We start from the raw sequence: 27,099 nt of genomic DNA on the forward strand, positions 1-27,099 counted from the left end.
TGTAAAACAAGTGAATAATCTTGTTTTTGAGATTCCCCAAAAATATCAGAAAGGAAGGAGGTCCTATCTGAGTTCATATGAATTCTGGTTTTATACATGATTAATGATATCTTTTTTTTTTTTTTCAAAAAAGGGTTTCTCTGTGTAGCCCTGGCTGCTCTGGAACTCACTCTGTAGACCAGGCTGGCCTCGAACTCAGAAAGTTGCCTACCTCTGCCTCCTGAGTACTGGGATTAAAGGTGTGCACCACCACACCCAGGGTTATCTTAACATTTTTAATTGAAAATATTTTCTCTATGTTGGCAACCTTTGTAGTAATTTTAATAGAATTCTTGACTCGGCAGGTAAGAGGCTCCACCAGTTGCTACAGTGATGGTCTCCTTTTCCTTCCACGTCTCCTAAGTTTTATTATCTTTTTAGTTTCCTTCAAATCTACCAACACAGTTCCTGATGCTTTTTATGAAGATTAAGAAACCAGTGAGGAGTCTTGAGAGATTGCTCAGTGGGTAAGAGCACTTGCTGCTCTTGCAGGACCCAGCCTCAGTTTCTAGCACCCACATGGTGGCTCACAACTTCTAACTCTAATTCCAGGGGTCCAATGCCTTCCTCTGGCTGTTTGGGCACCAGGGACACACGTGGTGCACATACATGTATGTAGACAAAACACTCATTTACATTAAATAAATAAATAAATAAATAAGGAAAAAAAATAATGCAGCCACGCAAGCCCTAAGATACCTTCAATCCCAATTCTCAAGAGGTAGAGGCAGTAGGATCTCTGTTTGTTCAGGGCCAGCCAGGGCTACATACTAATACCATCTCAACAAAAGCAGCAGCAGTAATAATAGTAATAAAAAGACACACTAAAGGTGAGGTTACAGTTCAGTGGTAGAAGGAGTGCTTAGGAAACACAAGGCTCTAGTGTTTGGTTTCCAACCTGACAAGGGACTGAGGTTCATATCTTACACACCAAAGCAGACCTGGCTTCCAGGTCTTCCCAGCATCCTTCAGTTCCTACCTTGCATACCCTGCCCCCAACCTTGAACTTTAGTAGCTGGGCTGCTCTTCCCCCAGAGGCTCCTCCCTATACAATCCAGACATTTTGGTCTCCCAGCTCTCTCATTCTCTCTTCTCCTCGTTCTTTCTATCTCTCTTCCCCATCACCTCACTCTCCCTTCCCATGGTGACTCCCCTGGCCTTATGAGGCCAGTGAACATGCTCCAAAGCAGCTTCCCAACAAACCTGCATCTCATCTCATCTCATCTCATCTCATCTCATCTCATCTCATCTCATCTCATCTGGATTGCATTGGCTCATTTCACCCTGGATGGAAAATGACTTATCAATACCCTTGTATGAAAATGTTTTTATGAAGGCTGGAGAGATGGCTCAGGGGTTATGAGCACTGACTGCTCTCTTCCAGAGGTCCTGAGCTCAATTCCCAGCAACCACATGGTGGCTCACAACCATTTGTAATGGGATCCAATGCCCTCTTCTGGTGTGTCTGAAGAGAGTAACAGTGTATTTGTATACATAAAGAAATTGTTCTTATGAAAGCCATCATTATGAACAATGAATACATGCCAATTAAAAGGGTATGGTCAGCTGGGCTCATGGGTAAGGGTTCTTGCCAAGCAAGCCTGTCAACCTGCATTCAATCCCCAGAACCCGGATGGAAAGCTAATGTGGTTCCATATATCTGCAACTCCGGGGATATTCCTTCTCTGAGATGGCAGACAATCACTCTGGAGCACACAGGCCAGCTAGCTTGGAGTACTCTGAATAGCAGAAACAAGAGAAAGTCCACCTCAGCAAGGTGAAAGAGAGAACTGACTCCTGCCCTCTAACAACCATATATTCGCTTTGGCCTTCACACCCTACCTACCTACACACACACATCCCCCATACACAGTAATAATAAAATTTCAAACTTTTAAAAGAAACAGCCAGGTGCAGAGGCCCACACTTGCAGCCCAGCACTAGAGAGACTAAAGCAGGATTACAGAAAATATGAAGCCAGCCTACATAGTGAGACTTTGTCACAAAAAAAAAAAAAAAAAAAAGTCGGATAGATGGCTCAGTGGGTAAAGGAGCTGCTTTCAAACCTGACAACCTGGGTTCTATCCCTAGGACCTCCATGGCATAAAGAGAAATAACCCTCACAAGTTGTCTTCTAACCTCCACATGTAGTATGCACCACCAAATAAATTAAAATTTATTTTTTAAAAGAAAAGGTGAAAAAAAACTATTGGGTATTGATATAAAATTCAGGAGACTGGGGCTGGAGAGATGGCTCAGCAAGCAGTTAAATGTGCTTGTTGCTTTTGCAGAGGACCTACATTTTGAGCATCCACATGGTGGCTCACAATCATAAGTAACTAAAAAGTTCGTGGTGGTTCTGTATCAAACTCCCAACCTCTCCTCATTTAACCTCTGAGGTCTAGGATTACAGACTTCATTCACCATACTGGGTTCTGTTTGACCTTTCTATTAGTTTGTTTTATTGGTTTGTTTTATTTGATTGGCCTTTTGAAATAGTCCTTTAGCTACACTTGATTGAAACCTGCAATCCTTGACACTCTGGATTCTGAGACTAGAGCATTGCCAATTCAAAATCTGCTTGGGCTATGACGAAATGAGTTCAAGGCCAGTACGGGCAACTTAGTGAGAACCTATGTCAATGTAAAATGTCAAAGCCATTCCTGACTGGCAGGCCTATAGTCTGAGCACTCTGGGGGTGTACTGGCTATTTTTGTGTCAACTTGACACAGCTGGAGTTATCACAGAGAAAGGAGCTTCAGTTGAGGAAATGCCTCCATGAGATCCAACTGTAAGGCATTTTCTCAATTAGTGATCAAGGGGGAAAGGCCCCTTGTGGGTGGGACCATCCCTGGGCTGGTAGTCTTGGGTTCTATAAGGGAGTAGGCTGAGCAAGCCAGGGGAGGCAAGCCAGTAAAGAACATCACTCCATGGCCTCTGCATCAGCTCCTGCTCCCTGACCTGTCTGAGTTCCAGTCCTGACTTCCTTTGGTGATGAACAGCAGCATGGAAGTGTAAGCCGAATAAACCCTTTCCTCCCCAACTTGCTTCTTGGTCATGATGTTTGTGCAGGAATAGAAACCCTGACTAAGACAAATTGGTACCAGCAGAGTGGGGTATTCCTGTGACAACCTGACCATGTTTTGGGGAGGACTGTGGAAGGACTTTGGAACTTTGGGCTTGAAGACCCATTCGTTGTTAAGAGCTCTGTCAGATGTTGTGTAGGAGCTTGGAAGATAATGCTGAGAACAGTGCAAAAGATGGAGGCCTGGTTTGTGAAATTTCAGAGGGAAAATTAAAGACTCTTTTCAGGGCCATTGCTGTTTTTATTGTGAAGATTTTGTAGTTCTGGTTAGCTGGGGCTGAAGAATCAGCTGTGATTAACAAGATACCAGAACTACTAAAGCAAAAACTTTGCATTACTGGGACTATTGATGCTGATTAGCTGGAGCTAAGAAATTAGCGGTGATTAAGAAGAGACCAGCATCGTTGAGGTGACATCTTCTGGGAAGTGTTTTCTGAAAGCACAAAGAGGCTGTGTTCCAGAGATAGGCAAGGTTGCACTCCTTCTGCAGTGGGACTTGGTAATGTGTAAGGGTCACCCAGGTGGTACTGGTTTTGAAGGCATGAAGGGGTCACATAGCAGCTCAGGCTCGGCACTGTGAGAGGCCATGGAAGGCCATAGGTGAAGGTGCGGCCCCAGTTGTAATTGAAGGCCCAGGACTGAAGGGGTCACGCAGTGTTTTGGAGATGCCAGTACCATGAGATGACCACCAAGAGCAGCAGCAGCAGTAGAGTACAGGCATCTGGAACCCAGAGGACGACGTGTGTGCTATAAAGGGCATGGCTGGAGAAGTGACCCAAGCCCTTGGAGGAGCCCAGAAGATCGTGAGTTGGATCCCAGACGTTGGACGGTTAGAGATTGATTTTTGCTTTGATTGTGACTGTGCCCTGATATTTTCCCTCTTGAAGGAAGAAACTGTTTTAGTGGAGCCCACAGTTAAGAGACTTTTAATTGTAAAAAGACTTTGGATTTTAAAAGAGATGGATATTTTAAAGAGATTGAAATTTTAAGAATATGTAAATACTGTGGGACTTTTAAAGTTATTTAGATCTTGGGGATGAATAAGAATGTAAGGGTTGAGGCTTACTAGTGATGTGTTTGTGTGTCAAGTTGACAAGGGGTCAATTGTACTGGCTATTTTTGTGTCAACTTGACACAGCTGGAGTTATCACAGAGAAAGGAGCTTCAGTTGAGGAAATGCCTCCATGAGATCCAACTGTAAGGCATTTTCTCAATTAGTGATCAAGGGGGAAAGGCCCCTTGTGGGTGGGACCATCCCTGGGCTGGTAGTCTTGGGTTCTATAAGGGAGTAGACTGAGCAAGCCAGGGGAGGCAAGCCAGTAAAGAACATCACTCCATGGCCTCTGCATCAGCTCCTGCTCCCTGACCTGTCTGAGTTCCAGTCCTGACTTCCTTTGGTGATGAACAGCAGCATGGAAGTGTAAGCCGAATAAACCCTTTCCTCCCCAACTTGCTTTTTGGTCATGATGTTTGTACAGGAATAGAGACCCTGACTAAGACAGGGGGTAAGGGCAGAAGGATCAGGAATTTGAGGGCAGCCTGGGCTACTTGAAACTGGGCCTCTAAAACAAAAGGGGGGCATGACTAAGCACATGGGTCAGTTAGTAAAGTTCTTGTCTTACATGTGTAAAGACCTGAATTCAGATCCTGCTAAGTCACTGTTCTATGTGGTAAAGAGACACCATGACCAAGACAACTCTTTTCATAGAAAGCAATTGATGGGGCTGGTGAGATGGCTCAGTGGGTAAGAGCACCCGACTGCTCTTCCGAAGGTCCAGAGTTCAAATCCCAGCAACCACATGGTGGCTCACAACCATCCGTAACGAGATCTGGCGCCCTCTTCTGGAGTGTCTGAAGACAGCTACAGTGTACTTACATATAATAAATAAATATTAAAAAAAAAAAAAGAAAGCAATTGATTGGGGGTTTACTTATACTTTTAGGTTAATCCATGATTATCATGATAGGAAGCAGACATGGCAGTAAATCAGTAACTGAGAGCTTTTCAACTTAACCCCACCGGTGGTAGATAGACAGGAGGGAGGGAGGGAGGGAGAAAGAGAGACAGACAGACAGGCTGGGCCTTGCTTGGGTTTTTTTTTAAGATATATTTTATTCATTATATGTAAGTACACTGTAGCTGTCTTCAGACACCAGAAGAGGGAATCAGGTCACATTATAGATGGTTGTGAGCCATCATGTGGTTGCTGGGATTTGAACTCAGGACCTCCGGAAGAGCAGTCAGTGCTCTTAACCACTGAGCCATCTCTCCAGCCCCCCTTGCTTGGGTTTTGAGACCTCAAATACCAGCCCTAGCAAGGCCATACCTCCTAATCTTTCCCAAACAGTTCCACTAATTGGAGAACTGGAGATTGGGCATTCTCATTCAAACTATCACAGATTCCCAGAATCAATGTTAAAACAAAACAAAACAAAACAAAACAAAACCAAGAACCCAAGCATGGTACATACCTTTAACCCTAGGGGTGGCAAACTGGAAGGCAGGCAAAATTCCAGGTCAAATAAAGACCCTGTCTCGAATGGTGGAAGGCACCTGATGACCAGTATCTAGGTCCTCTGACCTCCACCATGTGCAGACCTGGAACCATATAAACTTTCTCCCATCCCAGACAGAAGAATAAATACAAATAAAAACAAAGGAGGTATATCTGTGTTGTTAGAGTGTTCATCTAGCAATCAGGAAGCACTGGGTTCCATCTCAAGAACTAATGAGACTCCATCTCCACATATCTGGGCAGGGAGGAGCACACTGGAGCACTGGTAGAGAATGATTAGCAATACAGATCCATATTTATAATAAAATAGCATCCTGGTTTCAGTACATGCGTCTCTTGAGAACACAGTTATCAGTCTTGGTTGTTTGTTTTCGTCTTCTTGAGACAGGCTTTCATTATTAGGATAGCCTGGAGTTCACTATGGAGAACTTCACCAGGAGTGGCCTTGAGCCCCTGGGTGGCTCTCCCGCCTCTCTCTCCCAAGTGCTGGCATTATAGGACTGCCACACCATATCCAGCTTCACGCACATGCTTCAACAATTTACATAGGCTACAAGCTATGCTTGCCACTTGTCTGCAACATTCTGAAGTGTATGCTGTGAGAACTAACAGTAATGCTTTCTGATACAGAGAAATATAATCTAATATTTAATTAATATTAATAGAATATTAATATTAATTAATAGAAATATAATCTAATATTTTATTAATATAATCTAATATAATCTGTGGAGAGTGAGCATCTCTACTTTAAATCAGGATATTAAAACTGGAATGGGTATGTGTACAGGCAGACAATTCTGGTAAATTAAGGGAATGCTCAGTTGTGTTTTATTCTACAGTAAGCATTGAGGACCTCAGCTGGGAATGGTGAGAAAGGCTGAAAAGCACAGACGTTCCACATGGTAGGACTAGAGCCAGGCCTCAGATGGACTACACAATCACCTTATATACGGTTGAGCTCTATCCCCAGCCCCCAACATTTTCTCTAATGGAATAATTTTTGGGGGGAGATTTTTTTCTTTTTTTTTTTTCTTTTTATTAGGTATTTTCCTCAATTACATTTCCAATGCTATCCAAAAAGTCCCCAATACACCCCCCCCAGTCCCCCACCCACCCACCCCCACCCCTTGGCCCTGGCATTCCCCTGTACTGGGGCATATAAAGTTGGCAAGTCCAATGGGCCTCTCTTTCCAGTGATGGCCGACTAGGCCATCTTTTGATACAAATGCAGCTAGAGTCAAGAGTTCTGGGGTACTGGTTAGTTCATAATAATGATCCACCTATGGGGTTGCAGTTCCCTTTAGCTCCTTGGGTACTTTCTCTAGCTCCTCCATTGGGGGCCCTGTGATCCATCCAATAGCTGACTGTGAGCATCCACTTCTGTGTTTGCTAGGCCCCGGCATTGTCTCACAAGAGACAGCTATATCCGGGTCCTTTCAGCAAAATCTTGCTAGTGTATGCAATGGTGTCAGCGTTTGGAAGCTGATTATGGGATGTATCCCTGGATATGGCAGCCTTTAGATGGTCCATCCTTTCTTCACAGCTCCAAACTTTATCTCTGTAACTCTTTCCATGGGTGTTTTGTTCCCAATTCCAAGAAGGGGCACAGTGTCCACACTTTGGTCTTCGTTCTTCTTGAGTTTCATGCGTTTAACAAATTGTATCTTATATCTTGGGTATCCTACGTTTTTGGGCTAATATCCCAAAATAAGTAAAACAAAACATCCCATTATTTAACATCAATTGCCCACTCATATAAGCTAAAACAACCTAACTTTTTTCCTTTTATATTTTATGGTAGTTGGATGGCACCTATTAAATTTAAAAGATAAAAGAATGGTAATAAAATCTTTGTAAATAAATGTATATTTTACTTTAACGTTTATTATTAGTGTGTATTTAGTGTGTGGAGAAGGTCAAAGGGGAACTTTCAGAGATGCTCCCTCCTTCCACTTTGTTGTAGGAGTGATGACATTGCATTTGGGCTTTTAAAAGTATTTCAGGGGCTGGTGAGATGGCTCAGCGGTTAGCAGCACTGACTACTCTTCTGAAGGTCCTGAGTTCAAATCCCACAACCACCCATAATGAGATCTGATGCCCTCTTCTGGAGAGTCTGAAGATAGCTACAGTGTACTTACATATAATAAATAAATAAATCTTTAAAAAGAAATATTTCAGGTACTACCATTTTTCTTTGTGTGTCCATGAAATGAATGTGCATGTGGAAGTCAGAGAACTAACTTGCTGAGTAGGTGTCTCCTTCCCCCTTTACATGGCTGCCTAGGATCAAACTCAGCTCATCAGGCTTGTATAGCACATATCTAGCCATATTCTACCCTTTGAGCTATATCAACAACTCTGTACTGGCTTTTTTATGTGCTCTTCCGGGATTGAATTCTGTTCACCAAGTTTGCAGAGCAAGTGACTTTTCCTGTTGAACAAACTTGCTAGCCCATGGCTAATATTAATCAAAACTGAATAACTAAGATAACTGGTTTTGTTATTAGTCATTAATCCACAAGCTTCAAAATGTATGCTTAAGGAAGGGCTAATTCAGACATAGGGGTACACACCCTATGCCATCCAGCATCAAGGAGGCTGAGACAATAGGAACTTCAACTCTACAGGGAGGCTCTGCTTCAGAAAAGGGGAGAGGGGGCAGGAAGAAGAAGAGGAGGGAGGAGGTCTGCCAACTCAGTATTATGAATATATTGAATATACAATTATAGGAGCATCTTCTAAATATAAAATTTTGTAAGCCCCAAATGCTGGATAAACATGATACTATAGATCTTAGTTGATTGGACTCATTAGGAGTAATGGTGAGTTTAGAGACTATCACTATAATATACCTGAACATGGAAACTGATTTTTCTTCCTTCCTTCCTTCCTTCCTTCCTTCCTTCCTTCCTTCCTTCCTTTCTTTCTTTCTTTCTTTCTTTCTTTCTTTCTTTCTTTCTTTCTTTCTTTCTTTCTTTCTTTCTTTCTTTTCGAGACAGGGTTTCTCTGTGTAGCCCTGGCTGTCCTGGAACTCACTTTGTACACCAGGCTGGCCTCGAACTCAGAAATCTGCCTGCCTCTGCCTCCCGAGTGCTGCGATTAAAGGCATGCGCCAACACGCCCGGCTGGGAAACAGATTTCTAATTGCAGACTTGGTATGAGAATGACTGAACTAGAAAGGAACTTAAGAGACAGTTGAAATCTCATTACCAAAGCCTACAACCAGCAGCAACCATGTCTTGGGAACTTGTTAGGATTGCAGTCTGTCTAGTCTCTCTCTAGAGGCCTTATATCAGGCACGCTGGGTTTGGGTGAACCAGTGTGTTGTAAGGAGCCTTCCGATGATGCTTTGGTCTATACTTCTGCTTTAAGGTTGGAATGATAGTGCTCCACAGACTAGCTGAAATTACTAACATTTAAAAGAAATGCAGGGTGTAGTGGGACACACCTTTAGAAGGTAGAAGCAAGTGGATCTCCGGTTTTTTTGTCTAGCTTGGTCTACATTAAGGAGTTCCAGATCAGAGCAGGGTACACAGAGAGAACCTGTCTTAAAAAAAATAAAAATAAAAATAAAAATGGAAGCAGTAGCCTTTGTCTGAGAAGACCGAGTTCTGTTCTCTTCTTCCCTCCTTCCTCTTCCTCCTCTTCTTCCTTCTCCTTCTTCCTCTCCCCCCTCTCTCCCTCTTCCTCTCCTTTTCCCTTTCATCTCACAGGCCTTGCCTTTAACTCACAGTGATCTGCCTGCCTCTGCTTCCCCAGTGTTAGAATTAAAAGGTGTGCACCACCGCACCTAGCTTAATTGAATTTTCTTAAAACTTCCTAGTTTCCCATGCTATGTATATTAATTTTCTGTTTTTGTTTTGAGGCAAAGTTTTACTGTACAGCTCTAGCTGACCTGGAACTTCTTATGTATACCAGGCTGGTCCTCAAGCTCAGATAAAACTGCCTTCCATGTACCAGGATTACAGGAATGAGTCAACATAGTGGGATAAATTACTATACCACCGAGCTGACAGCTTACCACAAATTTATCATGGCACAGTTCTGTAAGGCCAGAAGCCAACATCTGTCTCACTGAACTAAAAATCAAGGTTCTAAGTTCCTCTTTCTCTAGAATCAGTTTCTTTATCTTTGTCACCCTGAAAGCCCACCTGTATCTCTTGACCCCTAGTGCCTTCCTCCACAAAGCCAGTATGTCTATTTTTAAAACAAGAGGCATACTTTCTTTATATTTTGTGGGTCAGACCAGTCACCACACATCTACCTATTTATCTACATGCCTCAATATTATACTAAGTCATTTGCACAGACTATGTCATTCGTGTCCTTCCCCCAAGCCTTGAGTGGGCTGTATCAGACCTTATTTCTGCCACAGTTGGCTAGCCCACCTAGATAAAGTCTATTGTCTGCCACATCTGCAGCTTCCTGCAAGAAGCCACTACCTGCTGAGCAGCTGAGCTTGCTTCCCTAACAAGATCCTGACAAAGCTATGACATCCTGTCATAGTAGGGGATGGGTTCCCCCCTTTAAAAATCAGACCCTAGAATTAAAGCTGAGCCTTGATCAGAGAACTTTATCTTGGCTCATTATTTCTCTCGCCGTCCTTTCCATTCATCCCCAGCTTTCCTTTCAGGAACCCAGTAACCCATGGCCACTGGTGGCTATAGGTGGCACCCAAATGAGGGACCTGAATATGGAAAGACTGAGGGACACTGTCTTGGTAAAGCCCCACAGAAAACGGTAGAAGTTATGTATTCCACAGGGTGGTAAGCAACATACAGCACTAATGTTAGCACTATAAATTTCATCTTTTGAAGGCTGTTGATTGCAAGGGTGCAAGAAGGATACAGGCTAGATTGAGTCAGTGTTGGGCCAACACCAGTTAGGGTTTGACAGTGGAAAATGGGACTGGAAAATTTTAATCAGGCATTTGTCTGTAATCAAGAACTGCATCAGGAGGCCTAGACATTGCCCAGGAAGGTAGGTTCCAGAATTCCCACTCACTTCGGTTCTCCAGAAGCACAGAGGAGGAGGAAGTGAAGGGGAAGAGGACATTCCAAGAGGAGACACCACTTCACCACACCAGAGAACACACATCCAGCTCTTTGCCAAGGAGCCACCGAGAGCTGAGCCTGGAAGAGGGCTTCATCGATATCCACTGTCATCTGCACATGCTCTACTACAAGCTGCCTTTCAAGGGGACCTTTACAAAGTTCAGAAAGATTTATAGCAGCTCCTTCCCTAAGGAGTTTCAAGGCTGCATCTCTGACTTCTGTGATCCAAGGACACTGACTGATGGCCTATGGGAGGAACTTCTGAAAGAAGATCTGGTTTGGGGGGCTTTTGGCTGTCCCCCTCATTTTGCACGATACTATGAGAGACAAGAAAGAAAGCTTTTGCATGCCTTACGCCACCCCAAGGCTGTGGCATTTGGGGAGATGGGCCTGGACGACTCTCACAAGTGCACCACTCCAGTTCCTGAATAGCACCAGGTGTTTGAGAGGCAGCTGAAGCTGGCTGTGTCTCTGAAGGAGCCCTTGGTCATTCACTGCCGTGAAGCTGATGAAGAATTGTTGAATATCATGAGAAAATTTGTGCCCTCTGACTACAAGATCCATAGGCACTGCTTCACTGGCAGCTACTCAGTCATTGAGCCCTTGTTGAAGTACTTCCCTAACATGTCGGTGGGCTTTACAGCAGTGCTGACCTACTCCTCCGCCTGGGAGGCTCGGGATGCCCTTAGATAGATCCCGTTGGAGAGGATCATTGTGGAAACAGACGCACCCTACTTTCTCCCTCACCAGGTGCCGAGAAGTCTTTGCCAGTATGCTCATCCAGGCTTGGCCTTGCACACAGTTCGAGAGATTGCCAGGGTCAAAGAGGAGTCACTTTCCCACACTCTGTCAGTTCTCTGAGAGAATACCAGTCGCCTCTACAGTCTCTGAGCAGAGAACACGAGCAGTCATCTTCTGGCAAAGGATGACCAGTGGCCTGACGGCTCCGTCTGTCTGTGTCCAAGGTGAAGGATGTGTTGGAGATCCTGTCAAAACTCAGCAAACCAGGATGTTACCTTGGACCCTCATCACAAGACTTCACTTGCTGCTTGCTGGGTGGGTGGGTAGGTACTGTGGAATGGATTTGGGGTGAGGAGTAGTTTTGCCTGCTGGCCACAAGGCCCTAGGGTAATCAGTGAACAACAGAAAAAAAAAAAAAAAAAACATTTATGACACAGTGTACAATGAGATGGCCAGTCTGGATCCCTGCCCTTTTGGCCTGGGTTTCCCAGCAGTCTGAATAAAGTCACCTCTTTATCTGAGCCAAGAAAAAAAAAACAAAAACAAAAACAAAAACAAAAACAAAAACGGCATCAGGTGAGAGAAGTAGGGCTTGAAATAAAATAAAATAAAATAAAATAAAATGAGTAAAAAACAAAAAACAACAACAACTAAAAACAGGAGATGCTAGATATATAAGTAACGAGAGAGAGAGAGAGAGAGAGAGAGAGAGAGAGAGAGAGAGAGAGAGAGAGAGAGAGAATGGATTTCAGAGTTCTCCCAGGGACAGAAGGAAATTGGGAGACACATCCTGCTTCCTCTCTGGCCCCTACAGGAGACATTCTTAGTTCTGGTTACATCAAGTTCTCTACCCTCTCTGTATTGTTTGTGTTTGGTGCACCAATCTCTCCACATGTCAATTTGTGTCTGTTTTTGTTTCGTTGTCTGAATGACTATTCTGTATTTTATGTTGAAAAGAAAAAGTGGTTAAAACTTTATCTGCTGGCTATACATCTCTTGATTCAGTCTCAGTTTGCACAGCAAAGGCTGATTTAAGGTGCCCCATACCCTTAGCCAGGAGTCAAGCACAGCAGTAGAGGCCCTGCTGAAAAGCTGCTTTTAGAGGGGTCAACAGCTTCTTAAATTCTAAGGCAAATAAGCTGACAATTGTTTATTCTTAGAAAAATCTCTGCATTTGTGATTATTGGGTTCAGAAAATGACAAAGTGTTTTTTTCTCTTGAAATTATAGCTAGAAAAAGTAAAAATTCTTTGTTTGGTCTAAATTTATAAGATTTGTGTAGCTACTTCATTTGGTTTCTGACTGGTCTTAAAGGTATAAATATGCTCTGTGGGTCTTGGTCATAGAGTATTGGCTTATAAGTTATTGGGTATGATTAAAAAGGTGTAACATTGGTAACAAGAAAATTAGCTTAAAACTGGTAACTCGGGGTTGGAGTCATTTTAAACAACAACACAAAGCATGAACCAGCCCAGGAAACCAAGCTTCTAAAGATACTTCTAAATTGGGATAATATTTTATGTAATTCTTATTCTAGAAACTAGACTTATAAGGGATAAGATTTAAAACAATGTCTCTTTAATGACACATTAAAAGTTGCACTGTCGGGCTGGTGAGATGGCTCAGTGGGTAAGAGCACCCGACTGCTCTTCCGAAGGTCCAGAGTTCAAATCCCAGCAACCACATGGTGGCTCACAACCATCCGTAACGAGATCTGGCGCCCTCTTCTGGAGTGTCTGAAGACAGCTACAGTGTGCTTATGTATAATAAATAAATAAATCTTAAAAAAAAAAAAAAGTTGCACTGTCATGTATTCATATGTAAGAATTGGCAGCCAAACTTTGTAATGTGAAAGTGATGCTTTTGATACTGATTTTAAAGAGAATGGATTGTTTAAAATTGGGTTTTGCTTCCCAAAAGTTATGGTTATGCTCTAATATTGTAAAAGAAACTTTAAAATTATGGTTAAATTGCTAGTGTCCCGTTGGCTGCAGTTTGCAGTTTGATTGCAAGCTCAGGATTCTTAACTCACCCACATTTTGTAATTTGGATGATTGCAAGAGTAATAAAAGTTAAAAACAGGGCTGGAGAGATGGCTCAGTGGTTAAGAGCACTGACTGCTCTTCCAGAGGTCCTGAGTTCAATTCCCAGCAACCACATGGTGGCTCACAAACATCTGTAATGGGGATCCGATGACCTCTTCTGGTGTGTCTGAAGACAGCGACAGTGTATTCACATACATGGAATAAATAAATAAATAAAATCTTTAAAAAAAAAAATTAAAACAGCTGTGATCAGTGTGGGCCAGCTGCCCCTTTTACACTAGCTTTATTGGATACAGTGGTAGAAGCAAAATTTAACCCTCCAAGATTAGAAAGGAGATTTCAGTGAGAATTTATTTGGTATCAAACAGGCTCCTGATGAACTTTCAGGATTTTGTGGATAAGCTACTAAAAACAGCTAGTAAAATAGGGGTTCCTTTTGTTACACAATTGTCTTATGAGAATGCTAGTACAGCTCTCTGTGACTATCCGGCCATACAAAACAAAGACAGACTTATCTGGATATATTACTCTTTGGGCAGAAATTGGACCTTGTATAAACAGGGTTTGGCTATGGTTGCTGCCTTGCAGGGGACTACAGTATGTACAAGCAATGTTTTTACAACACCAAGGTTATGAGGAATGCTTTAAGTATAAATCATTTTAGGAAAGACTGTCCAAAATTTAGAGGCATAGACAGACAGTAGAATTGCTCCCCTGGAATCTGTCCTCACTGCAGGTGGGATAATCTTTGGACCAGGACTCAGGTAGTATGCTCAGATTAAGAAATATTTACATTTGAGTTAACGCAAAACTCAGAGCAGCCTCAGTGAGCTTGTGTGGCATTTCTTTTGTTTTACAAACCTTGCCTATGGAAGTTTTTGGGGCCTTCCCTCTCCTCTCCTCCAGGAATTATTTTTAAGCCAAAACAGCATTACAGATTTATCCAGGTTGTAGTGGCTACTCCTGGTTGTCAACTTGACTATATCTGGAATGAACTACAATCCAGAATTGGAAGGCTCACTAGTGACCCTAATCTGGAGCCTGGGAGATAGAAGTTTCTGACCTGGATCTTGATATGGAGATCTTGAAGCATAGTGGCTATGGATTTCAGAAGATTAAGACAGGGAGATCTCTGAGTTCAAGGTCATCTGGGATTAAAGGTGTGGTGACACACACTTTTAATCTGGGCTACACCTTCTGCTGGAGACCAAATAAGGACATTAGAAGAAGGAAGGCTTTCTCTCTCCGCCCCTCCTTTTGCCTGCTTGCCCTGTGGGACTGAGCAACTGCTAGATCCTTGGGCTTCCATTCACAGCTGCTACTGACCATTGTTGGGAGTTGGACTGCAGACTGTAAGTCATCAATAAATTCCTTTACTATATAGAGATTATCCATAAATTCTGTGACTCTAGAGAAGCCTAACTAATACACAGGTGTTGTTCAAAATAAAGTTTAAACTTAAGATTTATGAAAGGTCTGGTTGGAGAGATGGCTCAGCAGTTAAGAGCACTGGCTGCTCTTCCAAAGGTCCTGAGTTCAAATCCCAGCAACCACATGCTGGCTCAAAACCATCTGTAATGGGATCTGATGCCCTCTTCTGGTGTGTCTGAAGACAGCTATAGTATACTTACATATAATAAATAAATATTTTTTAAAAGATTTATGAAAGATCAATGAGGCTGTGGAACTTGTAGAGGCATTACAATCTGGCCTGCCTACTCCATATAGAATTATGGTAGTTTTGGAAGGTTGTTTTGTTGTTGTTGTTGTTTGTTTGTTTGTTGTTTTCATTTGTACCCTGATCATTGTAAAGGGTTTGCTTCTAGTGAGTTTATAATCATTGGAAAATCATTGAAAGGTTTTGCCTCTAGGAATGGCTAATTGCCTTACATTATGTGAAACAAACAAACAAACAAACAAACAGACAGACAGACAACAACAAAACTCTGCTTCAGCCGGGCATGGTCTACAAAGTGAGTTCCAGGATAGCCAGGGCTTCAGAGAAACCCTGTCTTGAAAAAAAAAAAAAAACCAACCAAACAACCAAACAAACAAAACCCTCTGCTTCAATACAAGAAGCTAGGACTTTGAATCTTGAATCTTTCACTATATATCATTTATTATATGGAGAGTATTTTATTAGCTGATCTTTCTGATGGCATCTTACTACAAACCTTTGCTCATATACAACAAGCTTTTTAAATTTTGGGGAGTAGTTGCTGCTTCAGAAAAGATTCAGAGGCAATATCTTTTTCAATATTTGGGGCCTCAGTTATATCGCAGAAAAATTGTGGTACAGAAAATTGAAGAAAGAAAAGATGATTTGCTTCAAATTATTTTCAAAAGCTTCCAGGAGATGTTCATTGGCTAAGACCTCACCTTAAGCTCAACACAGGAGGACTTAAGTCTTTGTTGGATGTTATCAAGGAAGATCCAAATTAACTGGTGAGAGACAAATAGCTTTGCAGAAAGTAGAGGAAGCTTCTGTAATCAATTGTTAGCTGTTCATTTTAGTTATTGTTACTCAATGTGCCCAAAGTAATTCTTGGGCAAAAGAAAGCATTAATGTGGATTCATCTTTCTTCATCTCAAAGTAAAGTTATAAAATCCTATTATAAAGCTGTTGTGATATTAATAAAGAATTGTAGGATAGAATCATGAAAGTATTGTGGAAAGAATGTCTTAAAAACCTGATGAGACAATTAATCCCAGCACTCGGAGGCAGAGGCAGGCAGATTTTTTAGTTTGAGGCCAGCCTGATCTACAAAGTGAGTTCCAGGACAGCCGGGGCTATACAGAGAAACCCTGTCTCGAAAAAAACAAAAAACAAAACAAACAAAACAAAAAACAAAAAAACAAAAACAAAAACAAAAAAACAACAATCTGATGAGACATCTATTCCTTGTTTCAAACAGCAATTAAATTGTTTTTTTTTGTTGTTGTTGTTGTTGAATACTGATATTTGGCCTATTGTATAGGAAACTTTTTTTTAAAGATTTATTTATTTATTATATGTAAGTACACTGTAGCTGTCTTCAGACACTCCAGAAGGGGGTGCCAGATCTCGTTACGGATGGTTGTGAGCCACCATGTGGTTGATGGGAATTGAACTCAGGACCTTCGGAAAAGCAGTCAATGCTCTTAACCACTAAGCCATCTCTCCAGCCCCGTATAGCAAGCTTTTTAGGCAAAATTGATAATCATTATCCAAAAGACAAGTTGTTAAAATTTGCTTCTAGGCAGGCTTTTGTATTTCCTGTAAACTTATGTATGCATCCCATAAAGAATGCATTACTGTATTTATAAACAGCCCTTCTATGGGAAGAAAAGTATATGTGATTGGATCACATGTCTAACCTCATGGGTTTCCCTCTATTTCAGCACAAATAATTGTGGCTGTAGCCACTGTTTTTAAAATGTTGAAAAATCAAGCTTTACTTTGTATACTGATAGCCAATATATATCAGGGCTTACAATTCCTTGAAATTGTTCCTTTTTTAGATGCTGCTAATTCTCAAATTTTACAACTATTTATTTATATACAACTCAAATTAAGAGAAAATGCTGTTCCTTTAAAGGACTGTCATTGGACATTTAAAAACTCATCCTGGACTGCCTGGACAAGATTCCTTAAGGCAATGCCACAGCAGATTTGTATCCCAGATAGATTATAGGCCTCACACAAAAACAATCTGCCATATAATCTTATTCTTTACATCATCAAAATAGTAATGGCTTGAGATAATAATTTGGTATCTTTAGAGAATGTGCATGTCAAATTGTAAGACCTGTTCTCAGTGTCCTCACTTTCTACCTGTTCCACATAAAGGTCTTAATTCTAGAGGACTTAATCAATTATTTCAAACGGACACTCATATTTCTGATTTTAGAAAAATAAAATATGTACATGTGACTATTGACACCTTTTCAGGCTTTCTAGTTGTAACTGCTTTAACAGGAGAAGCAACTAAAAATGTAATTAGTCATTGACTGCATTACTATTATTATTATTTTATGGTTGGTGTTACAAATCAGATTAAAACAGATAATGGAACTGATTATTACAGTCAAGCATTTGAGATGTTTTGTCAACAATTTAATGTTACCCATATACTGGGATTTCTTATAATTCTCAAGGACAAGATATTGTGGAACTTTAAAACAGTATCTTTTAAAAAACAAAACAAAACACAACAAACAAAAACAAAGGGGGGAATTATATCCCCGTGCACATTATTTAAATCATGCTTTTCATTTAAAAATTTTTAAATTTGGATGCCAAGGAATTCTTTGCTAAGTGTCTATAGCATCCTACAACTAGGCATATTCATGCCTAGGTGAGATGGAAGGATCCACTCATTGCCGTATGCCATGATCCTGATCAGGTATCTACTATGGGGAAGAGGACATGTTTGTATTTTTCCACAGAGTGCTGCAGAAGCTTGCTAGCTGCCAGAGTGATTAGTGACATGCTGACACAAAAGAATAATGCTGAGTCCCTACTACAGAGATTCTTAAATGTCATGATCAAGTCCAAAAATAGGGAAAGGAATAGAATTTTGCCACAAAATATTTAGATGACAATTTAACTGTGAAGCTACTCTTGTATCTGATATGTGTAAATGACAAATATTTAGGTATCTGTAAATGTATTTGTCCATGACTGATTTCCATGGGTTGTTTGGATGTTTGCATTTGGAAAAGTAGAATCTTAAGCAAGTCTCCATTCAATGACTTTTAAGACTATCATGTGAGCTTGCTGAGTGCCCTGACAATAGTGAAAGGAAAGCTGTATTGGGTGTATGTTCTTGACCCACCTTTGCTTGCTTATGTCCCAGATTAGACAAGCTGCCTTGTTTCAAGCTTTTAGACCTTGTGGGACAGAGAATATAGAGATTATGGAACTCTATAAGAGTTATAATGACTCTTTTCTTTCCTTTAATATGACCAAGTTATTCTGATTCAAATATGGACTGGTCTAGAAGTAAATCCAATATTGGAGGTTCCAATTATGAAGATAGATAAAAATCTTTTTTTTTTTTTTTTTTTTTTTTTTGGTTTTTCGAGACAGGGTTTCTCTGTATAGCCCTGACTGTCCTGGAACTCACTTTGTAGACCAGGCTGGCCTCGAACTCAGAAATCCGCCTGCCTCTGCCTCCCGAGTGCTGGGATTAAAGGTGTGCGCCACCACGCCCGGCAGATAAAAATCTTTATCAGCCAACTTAACTGCCTCTTACCACTTACTACCTGAGAAGTAACAGTTTTTCTGTTGATTCTCAAAGCCACCTCCCAGACATGGAGAGGTCAGGCTTTGTGTCTGATTGTTGCTAATTTACAACTGAATTGAGTGCCTGAGACATCCCCATAGACAGCTTTAATCCCGTTGCTTTTAATCTCTGACTTGTATTTCAAGCAGATCATACCTTCTTACAGGCTCACCTTCAGCAAAGCTCGGTTATGGCAGTTATTCATTGCTATGATGACATGCATTGAGTGCATAATGTGGCTTTGGTCTGAATGGGGAAAAGGCGTGCTATTGAAAAACCCACAAAGTGAGGACTCCCCCACATTCTGACTCAGGAGATGCGACACCCCAAATCACTCATGAGAAATGGTCTTGAAGCAAACTGAAAGAGGACTTTTTATTCCAGGTGCGCTCTGGGGCCCACAGTCGTACACCACGGAGGGGTAGAGAACCGTGGAACCCCAAGTAGTGGGGGAAGGGCATATATAAAGGAAAAAAACACAACTCAAGGGGGTGGGGAGGGCGTTATTGGAAAATACCAAAAATACCAGTTAAGAGTCACGAAGAAGTGGAAGTCACAAGGAATAATGCCTGGTAGTTGTGTGGTTATTTCTCAAGACAGTTTTCTATGAGCCTCTAACAATAGCACATTTGCATAGTGTGTTCCAGCAAGGTCAGGGTGACCCTTTTTTGAACAAACACTCCCTGAACCCAGGAAGCAAGTAGGTGGAGGAATGCCACTATCTGTTTTATGACTAGCATGTCTTGGAGCATTGAGTCACAAAGGTCACATTCTCAAGCCTAGGGCTAAAGGTCTAGTCTTTTTGTTTTTGTTTTGGTTTTTGGAGACAGGGTTTCTTTGTATAGCCCTGGCTGTCCTGGAACTCACCCCGTAGACCAGGCTGGCCTCGAACTCAGAAATCTGCCTGCCTCTGCCTCCCGAGTGCTGGGATTAAAGGCATGTGCCACCACGCCCAGCTTGTCTTTTTGTTTTTATGTTACACTTTTTCACTATGAGGGCTGGCAGTCAAAGGCCACTGATGAGTGTATGACTCTTTTCAACCTAAGACAGAGGTATGTGTTAAAAGACCGTGTTTGTTCATAATAAACACTAAAAGGCTGTGTTTGTGCAAATAGACACAAACAAGCTGCATGTGTTCTCCAGGACGGGTCAGAAAAAGTATAGACATTCAGACCTAAGCCATAATTCCCAGGCAAGACCATGGAGCATAAGTAAATCTTATGTCCCAGTCCAGCTAATTTTTATAAATAAAAAGGGAGGAACTGTGCCCTTCCACCCAGCCTTGAGCAGGCTAAATCACACCTTGTTTTGTCACAGTCGGCTAGCCCCACCTAGGTTGGAGTCTCCTGACCTAGGTGAAGTCTATTGTCCTACTCCATCTGTAGCTTACTGCAAGAAGCCACTACCTGATAAGCAGCTGAGCTTTCTTTCCTGACAAGATCCTGACAAAGTGAGATCCTGTCATAGTGGGGGATGGGTTTCCCCCCTTTAAAAATCAGACCCTAGAATTAAATCTGAGCCTTGATCAGAGAACTTTGTCTTGGCTCTGTTAATTCTCTCCGGGTCTTCTCTAGCTTTCCTTTCAGGAGCCTTCCTTAGGCAATAAAAATACAAATTGTAGCACATTATATTCATTATGTTACTTTTATGAAATCAGAATAGATTACTGGTGTCACTATGGTAAAAGATGTTTGTCTGTCTGTTGTTGTTTTGAGGCAAAGTTTCACTATTTAGGCCTGGCTGGCCTGGAACTAACACTCTTTGTATAACCAGGTTGGACTTGAACTCAGAGATAGCCTTCCTTGGCCTTCTAAACACTAGGATTATAGGTATGAGCCACTACAGTGGGATAAGATACAAAGTTATCAAATTCCTATATGAGTCGTGATTAATAAACAACTGCAGTAGAAGGTAAGTGCTCATGAAAGACCCACAATGTGAGGATTCCCCCACGTTCTGACTCAGGAGAGGCGACACCCCAAATCACTCACAAAAAATGGTCTTGATGCAAACTGCAAGAGGACTTTTATTTCAAGAGCACTCTTGGGCTGACAGTCATACACCACACAGGGGTAGAGGACTGTGGCACTCAGAGTAGCTGGGTAAGGGGGTATTTAAAGGAAGAAACCACAATTCAAGGGGGTGGGGAGGGCGTTGTTGGAAAATACCAAAAATACCAGTTAAGTGGAAAGTCTAAACAGTTTTGTATGCACCTCTAACAATAGCACCTTTGCATAGCAGGTTCCAGCAATGGTCAGGGTGACTTTTTTTGAACAAACACGCCCTGAACCCAGGAAGCAGGTTGGTGGAGGAATGTCACTATCTGTTTTATGATTAGCATACCTTCGAGCATTGAGTCACAAAGGTCACATTCTCAAGCCTGGGCCTAAAGGCCTAGAATTTTTTGTTTTTTTATGTTTCACTTTTTCATTCCCCACTTCTACTTGTTAGTAGTTCTAATCTTAGAACTAGACACTATCTTCTCCCTGATGCACTTGATCCTTTAGGGCATGGTACTGTTGTCTCAAAACTAAAAGCTGCACTGCACTAATTCTTGCTCTCTAACACACATGGACCTATAATTAAAAGGAGAAGCAAAATCAAAAGGGGACCCATAAGAGTGGAAATTAGGGTGGTCAAGAGTACAAGATAAGGGCCTTTCCACCGAGTCTCAAGGTTTTCTGCACGGTGGCGTCTAATGTAAACTGAATCTCTAACTTGGAAGAGATGTGAGGCTTGCAGGTCTCCTCTTGAGTAGGCCTTCTGGAGCTGCTTCCATGCTTGCTGTCTCACCCAGTCGAGCACCTTGAGCCTAGAGAACAAAGGCTGTGAAAGCAGCATGTCAGCACTATGTACAGAGGCAATTTTTACCAGTGGAGGGGGCCCCCCGTAGAGTAGGGGGTCAGTCCAAACTGTCCAGGGGTGTTTCTAACTCTGAAGAGCACAAAGTGTAGGAGAGCTATCCAATCATTAGTGCCAGTCTCCTCTGTCAATTTGGTAAGGGTTTCTTTAATGGTTCTATTCATCCTCTCTATCTGTTCTGAACTTTGGGGCCTGTATGCACAATGTAACTTCTAATCAATCCCCAATATCTTGGCTAGTCCCTGATTTACCTGAGCAACAAACGAAGATCCATTATCAGACCCGATTATCTTGGGTATCCCAAACTTCGGGAAGATTTCTTCTAGGATCTTGTTGGCTACCACATTGGCCGTCTCAGTCCTGGTAGGAAAAGCTTCTACCCAGCTTGAAAATGTGTCTATAAACACTAATAAGTACTTGTTGCCATATCTAGCTGGCTTAGATTCTGTAAAATCTACCTCCCAGTAGGCCGATTCCCCCTGAGCCTCTTCTCGGGAGTATACATGGAGTATCCTGCATTAGTCATAGCACAGGCCTTGCAGCTTTTGACTATTTCTTCTGCCAAGTCAGAGTCCTGTAATATAGTAGTCAGAGGACCTAACTACACTTTTAATTTCTTGGCCCCCAAGTGGGTCAAGTAATGTAACTTTGTAACATACTTGCGTCCTTCTTCCCGTGGTATCCCGAGCTTTTGTCCCCGCTGGCAAGAACACACTCAGGACAACCGGAATCTTCTGCGGCAAAGCTTTATTGCTTACTTCTCAGGAAGATCCCGACTGTGGCCTCCCTTCCCCCAGCCTGGAACCTGCTTGCTCAAGGGTGGAGCTACGGGCTCATTCGTCCTGTCACGCCTACCTACTGCTGGAACCTGCCTTTGCTACCTGGAGGCACACACGTGTTCGTCCTGCTACTGGACCCTGAGTTACTTGGCGGGATATTGGGTTCCCTCCCCCTTCCTTTATAACTGAGTGTCTGGAATTAGTAAAATTGAGCCTTGATCAGAACGTTTGTTGTCTTGGCTCCATTCTTTTCTTCCGCCCCGTCTAGATTCCTCTCTTTTCAGCCTGAACTGCCATTCTCAGTTGAACCGTTCGTGTTGTGGACTGCGGGCAGGCCGCAACAGTTGGCGCCAGAACTGGGACCTGAAGAATGGCAGAGGGATGCTAAGAGAAACGACTGCTGTGTGGAGCTCCACAAGAAAGGAAAGGATCTTCGTATAGGAGGAGCATCGGAGCAACGGACAGGTACACATGCTAGCGCTAGCCTAAAATTTCAGTTTTGTAAAGTGTTGCTGAGGATGCGGTAGGATACAAATCAAGTTTGAAGCAGTGCTGACCCAACACTGTTTCTGCTTGGGGTCAGTAGTTCGTTAATCGGAACTAGATACGGAGACAGGCGGTGTGCCGCAGCTTTTTAGAAAGCTGCTTAGGTGGAAGAAGGAAGGGTTCAAAGTCAGAAATCTTTTAGATAAGATAGATAGCTGTTGTCCATGGTTCAAAGAAGAAGAAACGATAGATTGTGGAACCTGGGAAAAAGTTGGTGAGGCCCTGAAGGGAGTTAGAGTTTGAGATTAAGCTTCAGAGGCTGAGTCTCTTAAGATATTTCCATTTTAGATAATGATTAATGTGGTTCCTATCCTAAATAGTAAAATTTAAGATAAGATATAAAGCAATGCCTCTTTATTAAAGCGTTAAAGCTTGCTTTAATAGGTATTCATAGGTATTAATTGATATCCAAACTTCGTAATATGATAGTAATGCTTCTAATATTGATTTTAACAGTGATAAATTGTTTTAAACATAGGTTTTGCTTTCCCAAAGTTGTAGGTATTATCCTAACCTTGCACAAAAACTTAAAAATTATGGTTAAAACTGCCATTGTTCCATTGACTGCAGCTTGCAGTTTGATTGCAAATTTAAGATTGATGCTCAGATTAAAAAGTATTTTACCTTTGAGTCAATACAGGGCTCTGGGCAGCCCCAGAGCGGCTTGTGGCCTTTTCTTTTGTTTTGCAAACAATGCCTAAAAAAGTTTTTCCCTGTGTTCAAGAAAATTTCTTTTTAACAGTGTTACAGATCTATTCAGATGTTTAAAATAATGCTTAAATTCAAAGATTTTTGCTTCTAGTAAACTGGTAATCACTAGAAAATTTTGCCTCTACGTATGGCTAATATAGCTTTACATTATGTAAGAAAAATGTTTATTTCTGCTTCTTTTTTTTTTTTTATTTCTGCTTCTTTACAAGAAGCCAAAAGTTTTAATCTTTCAGTATATATTGTTTCCTAATCCTAAGTGGAAAGTATTTTATTAACCAATGCTTCTCAAGGGAAGTTTACCTTAAATCCTTGCTTGTCATTTTTCCAGTTTAGACTAGCTTCTAGCCTTTTAACTTTATGGCAATAGTACATCAGAGACTGTATATTCAGACTTAGTAAAATTAGTCATTTAATAGAGTCATAATGATTTTTCACTCTTCTTCAGTGTGACCAGCCATTCTAACTCAATCTTAGACTGGTCTAATATTCAGTTCAATTATTAGAGATTCCTATATTCTAAATTACCTAGCAAAGTTAATTCAGAGCATTTCCCCCAAGGTCACCAAAGGCTCATCTTGCCTTCACCTTATTTGTCCTAAACTTTTTGCAAACTGACATTAAAGGTCAGTCTGCAGCGGAACGCCACTGGCACCCAGTTACTTCTAATTTGGGATTAACTTTAGCTTTACAATTTGCATCTAAATAAAGCACCTTGACTTCTCCAAACAGAAAATTTACATTGCTACACTCTCATTGTTTAGAATTCTTCCTTTTCTCAAGCAGGTCAATCTACATTCTCAGGTTCTCCGCCCCTAAGAGCAAACAGGTGGTACTGCTAATCTCCCTCCAAGGACATCCCAGCATGTGGCTTTTCAGTCTAAGATAAGATTTAGATTTACCAGGAGAGCTAGGGAAGTAGAAATCTCATATATATTTACAGAGATTAGTTCTTATTTTGATAGAGATGGGCTTAGTCCCTTAGCTGGCCTCTGGCTTTCCACCCTTGCTGTTACTGCAAGGTGTCCTTAGTTCCTCAGGCTATTGGAAATAACAGAGATGAAGAGGAAAGACTTTCAGCTCCTATTTTAACCAAAATTAATGGTGTTAATACTGACATAATTCTTGTCTAGGCCTTGCTAAATCTGAGGTTGACAAGTCTCATATAGAGACCGTGCATAAACTCAGAACTGCGCTACTGATTCATAATCATATGAATACAGTATGGGTACCGCTTGGCGCAGGAGATTACTGCGGAGGGAAGGTCCAGCTTGACCGTTTCTGAGTTCCCTGTGCGACACACCTGATTTGAAAGAGGTTGGTATCTGACTCCAGCTAAAAACCAAAAATACTTAAGGCTCTGCCTCCCCTCCCCAAAAGATACCAAGAGCCACAGATGTGAGTTGTTATAATGCTCACGGGAGGAATCAGGTCAATGTCCACCCAAGTCAAGGTTAAAGGCCCACTCATCTATGGATGAAAAGAATCATTTGATCACCTCTGTTAAGCATTGCCTATTTAAACTTAATTAATGGGGGGAGAGAGGTTGGAGACCTTGCTGTCGTAAGGGCAAGCCCTTCACTGCCTCCCACCCAAAAAATAAAAAAGCCAACTGGCCTTGTACTAAGAGCCAGCCAGTCTTACCCCCTTCTCCCTGTTCCCCTGCCTTTCACCCAAAATTGCGGATAATTATCAGCTCAGTGTTATTCTAAAATTGTTTAGTTAAACTCAGCCAGGGTTCCAACGCCCTACTTAAAATGCAAACAGGTAGCTACCTATTCAGCACTAATTAGCATTATAAAGTCAGAGCCTACAGCCCAGCGCTGCTATTCCATCAGTGCTTTAAAGACAGTCTTAGCCAGATACAGTTTACCATTAGAAAAGTTAGGGAATCCCACGGAAACAGGTTTTTTCTTTAGCCCTAAAAAACTCAGGCAGAACTATTGAACATAGATAATTTTTCTGCCTCAGGCCACCCCCTTTTTTATTTTTGTTTTGTTATCTAATGGGAGGAAATGTGGCCTCCCTTCCCCCAGCCTGGAACCTGCTTGCTCTAGGGTGGAGCTACGGGCTCATTCGTCCTGTCACGCCTACCTACTGCTGGAACCTGCCTTTGCTACCTGGAGGCACACACGTGTTCGTCCTGCTACTGGACCCTGAGTTACTTGGCGGGATATTGGGTTCCCTCCCCCTTCCTTTATAACTGAGTGTCTGGAATTAGTAAAATTGAGCCTTGATCAGAACGTTTGTTGTCTTGGCTCCATTCTTTTCTTCCGCCCCGTCTAGATTCCTCTCTTTTCAGCCTGAACTGCCATTCTCAGTTGAACCGTTCGTGTTGTGGACTGCGGGCAGGCCGCAACACCCGACCCCAGAAAATGGAGTCCCTTATATAGCACTCAGCCATGACATTTCAGCACCTGATGTGGCGTGACAGCTCTTGATTCGTTGCTCGCCCATCACACCACTATTACACCCCGAGAATGGGCAGTGACTAGGAGTTCACTCTCGCACTTGCGCACAAGGCTTGTTTACTAGTTAGTCACAGCGGAGGCCAGCACCATCTTATAATGGTGATTGCTCGCGCACGCACACGGCTCTCCACAGCGATTGCTCGCTGCACGGCTTTCCACACTGTGGGAGGACTAGTTTCCCTTTTTCTGTTTCTACTATCCTATACGGGGTTTCCTTTACCAGTTCTAATTTGTCCATAACTTGATAGTCCTCAGGGGTGTATCTAAAGCTGGTCTCTCTGATATCATAATACTCTTTAGGCTCCTTGACTGCCAGGATTATTGTTCCTTGGGCCGACAGTTTGGCAGTTAGATCTGCCATCTGATTATATTGCTCTGTGCAGTGGCAAAAGCATACCTGCTGTCAGTGTAAATGTTGATAGACTTCCCCTTTGCCATTCATAGAGCTTGTATCAAAGCCACAAGTTAGGCTTTCTGGGCTGACGTCCCTTCAGGGAGGCTGCTGGCCCAGATCACTTTCTTCCTGTCCACCACTGATGCTCCCGCCTTCCGCTTATCTTCAAACATGAAGCTACTGCCATCTGTGTACCAGCTCGGACTCCCAGGCCGAGGCTGATCCTTTAGATCATTTCAAGTACTAGTTTCTTCTGCTAGAATGTCAGTGCAGTGATGAGTAGTCACAGGCAGTAGGGTAGCAGGACTGAGGACAGCAGGGGGAGCAAAGGTCACTCATTCAGTCAACAAAAGGCTCTGATAATGTGTCATACAAGCGTTGGTCATCCATCAGTCACGGGGCTGTGGGATAATGCTTTCAAGAGTGTGGGGTGCCACTACAGTTATTTGCTGTCCCAGAGTGAGCTTATCAGCATCCTTGACAAGTAGAGCTACGGCAGCAATAGCTTTTAGGCAAGAAAACCACCTGCTGGTAACAGGGTCTATCCTTCTTGGATAGGTAAGCCACTGGCCTTTTCCAAGGTCCCAAAG

General features: G+C 42.2%; 1 pseudogene; it reads left to right on the forward strand.

Moving 5' to 3' along the window:
• The first annotated feature begins 10,321 nt into the window (after positions 1-10,321).
• LOC110302381 (3'-5' RNA nuclease TATDN2-like) lies at positions 10,322-11,739 on the forward strand (annotated as a pseudogene).
• Positions 11,740-27,099: the final 15,360 nt, after the last annotated feature.

Source organism: Mus caroli, unplaced genomic scaffold (genome assembly GCF_978045245.1).
Source record: "Mus caroli unplaced genomic scaffold, Mus_caroli_1 scaffold_11, whole genome shotgun sequence".
Taxonomy (NCBI): Eukaryota; Metazoa; Chordata; class Mammalia; order Rodentia; family Muridae; genus Mus; species Mus caroli.